Here is a 3,279-nt window from a genome sequence, read left to right on the forward strand (position 1 = left end):
ATCATTTTTTTTGTCTTTTTTTTTGCTTCGCTTTTTTTTTCTTTTACTCAGGCCGGTTGCTAGCAGAAATCACGGACACAAGGTAAACCTCAAGAAAAAAATGCAAAACTGCTGAACAAATTGCAACAAGCTAGCTAGAAGTGTTTGGGCGTTGTGATTAGCTAGGAGTAGTACTAGAGATTTGTGGTGGCACGCGTGGAGTCAGACAACCAGCGCGGGGTGTCTGGCGGCTAGCGTGTTTTCCTCTGGTGAAGCGGCACGGGGCAACAGAGACGAGGTGCCTGGGTGTCTGGCAGCTCGCGGGAGCGTGTATGGATGAAGCGTGGATGTACGTGCGGAGATCTGCAATGCGAATCAGCGCCTGATAAAAAATAGACTGTAGCAAAGGGATACAGACGCCCGACTCAACAGAAATTGGAAACCACAGATCGCTATCTATTTCTTTTTTTGGTCAAATTACGACTGAACTTGCGACAGAAAATATGGTGGTCAAAAACAAGGTTCGATCTAGTAGATGATTTTCTCCCAAAACTAATCTAAACCAGCACTAATTTTAGGATGGATGCAACCAAAAATTCAACTACACAGGTACTAGATGCAAAAATTGCTAAAGGCTAAAAAAAGGTAGGCGTAATGGATGAACTAATCTATACTCTTTTTTTTGCTTTTTCGTGGGTTTATAGGACAAAAGAAACTAATCTACTAAAACTGTAATTCTCTCACCGATGAACCGGAAAACTGATACCACTTGATGTGACGGCGGCCCGATCTTTTGATGAGAGTGGGGATAATTATCGATTTGGTGGATTTTGACCTTGACGATCCGGCTATACCGTACCCGACGATACGCCTCGACAATCGCTAAACCAATCTCCGATGGTTATTGACCTTGCCGTAGGCACGATCAACCTGAACAACGAGGTTCAAGTTCCTGCAAGAAACCGAAGAACCGGCAAGAACAAAGGTGAATTGCAACTGAAATTGCGGATAATAAACTGAGCACACGAACTAGATGAAAAGTTGGGGTTCCACTATGGATCTGACAAGGCGGTAGTCCTACACGTCTCGTAGATGCGAAATTGTAGCGATTGCTAAACAATACAATAAAACCCGAGATCTAAACCTAACAGTAGCTAACTATTTATTAGAGTACGGCCGCCTGCGCGTAGACGAATCCTGGTCGGCTACGACTTGAAAGAAATCAGAATCATGAGCCGGCCCACATGTAGTTTATTTCCTTGTTTAGCTGTTGACGGTGTGGGCTGCACGCGAACGTGGCCTTCTCCGGTCCAGGAAGCCTAATACTCCTTCTCCTCCTTTTGCACTTCAGCACGTACGTGGCTAGGTACCTTCTTGCATGTCAATAGTGTTGCTGCTTGTGGAATCAACGTGCAACATTTTTCATCTTCCATCTGCATGCGGCTTTTCCTCCTTATCTCTCCAACACCTTCGTTTCTGAGTACAAGTAAATCCAAACATGAGTGTAATATAATATTCTCATTAGTTAAATCATATGTACAAAGGAGCGATAGTACCTGGTCATTTATCTGTCTCGCTCGTGCTCTAGTCATAGGTCCAGATGGAATAACTGATGTCGCGGTGGGTGCAACTGTGGCAGAGATGTCCTCATCAGGAGACTTGGAGTCCGCGTCAAGAAATAAAAGAGGGAGCCACGAGGCAGGAGGGCGCGCCCAGGGGGTAGGCGCGCCCCCACCATCGTGGGCCCCTCGTAGCTCCACCGACGTACTTCTTCCTCCTATATATACCCATATACCCTGAAAACATCCAGGAGCACCACGAAACCCTATTTCCACCGCCGCAACCTTCTGTACCCAAGAGATCCCATCTTGGGGCCTTTTCCGGAGCTCCGCCGGAGGGAGAATCGATCACGGAGAGCTTCTACATCAACACCATAGCCTCTGTGATGATGTGTGAGTAGTTTACCATAGACCTTTGGGTCCGTAGTTATTAGCTAGATGGCTTCTTCTCTCTCTTTGGATCTCAATACAAAGTTCTCCTCGGTCTTCTTGGAGATCTATTCAAAGTCCGATGAATTATGGGTTTATGATCAAGATTATCTATGAACAATATTTGGTTCTTATCTGAAATCTTTTATGTATGATTTGTTATCTTTGCAAGTCTCTTCGAATTATCAGTTTGGTTTGGCCTACTAGATTGATCTTTCTTGCAATGGGAGAAGTGCTTAGCTTTGGGTTCAATCTTGGGGTGTCCTTTCCCAGTGATAGTAGGGGCAGCAAGGCACGCATTGTATTGTTGCCATTGAGGATAAGAAGATGGGTTTTATATCATATTGCTTGATTTTATCCCTCTACATCATGTCATCTTGCCTAATGCGTTACTCTGTTCTTATGAACTTAATACTCTAGATGCATGCTGGATAGCGGTCGATGTGTGGAGTAATAGTAGTAGATGCAGAATTGTTTCGGTCTACTTGTCGAAGACGTGATGCCTATATACATGGTCATGCCTAGATATTCTCATAATTATGCACTTTTCTATCAATTGCTCGATAGTAATTTTTTTACCCACCATAATACTTATGCTATGTTGAGAGAAGCCACTAGCGAAACCTATGGCCCCCGGGTCTATTTTCCATCATATAAGTTTCCATTCTATTTTACTTTGCAATATTTACTTTCAATCTATATCATAAAAATACCAAAAATATTTATCTTATTATCTCTATCAGATCTCACTTTTGCAAGTGGCCGTGAAGGGATTGATAACCCCTTTATGCGTTGGTTGCAAGGTTCTTATTTGTTTGTGTAGGTGTGAGGTGACTTGCGTGTAGTCTCCTACTGGATTGATACCTTGGTTCTCAAAAACTGAGGGAAATACTTACGCTACTTTGCTGCATCACTCTTTCCTCTTCAAGGGAAAACCAACGCAGTGCTCAAGAGGTAGCAATAATACATCTGGATGCCATGCTTGCCATCCATGCAAAGGAGAGTCCCATCCGGACACGGGAGGAAGTCTTCTATCTTGTATCTTCATGGCCCAACAGTCCGGTCCATGTCACACAGGCCGGACGCCCGAGGACCCCTTAATCCAGGACTCCCTCACCCGTTGTCTCAATTAAAATAGGAGATCATTGTTATCATGGTTTATGTGACATAGGTGCTAGTGTAAGTGCTATTCCTTACACCTTATATCAAGAAATTATGAATGACATAGCACCTACAGAGATAGAAGACATAGATGTTACTATTAAACTTGCTAATAGAGACACTATCTCACCAATTGGGATTGTTAGAGATG

This window comes from Triticum urartu, chromosome 3, assembly GCF_003073215.2.
Source record: "Triticum urartu cultivar G1812 chromosome 3, Tu2.1, whole genome shotgun sequence".
In the NCBI taxonomy this organism is placed as follows: Eukaryota; Viridiplantae; Streptophyta; class Magnoliopsida; order Poales; family Poaceae; genus Triticum; species Triticum urartu.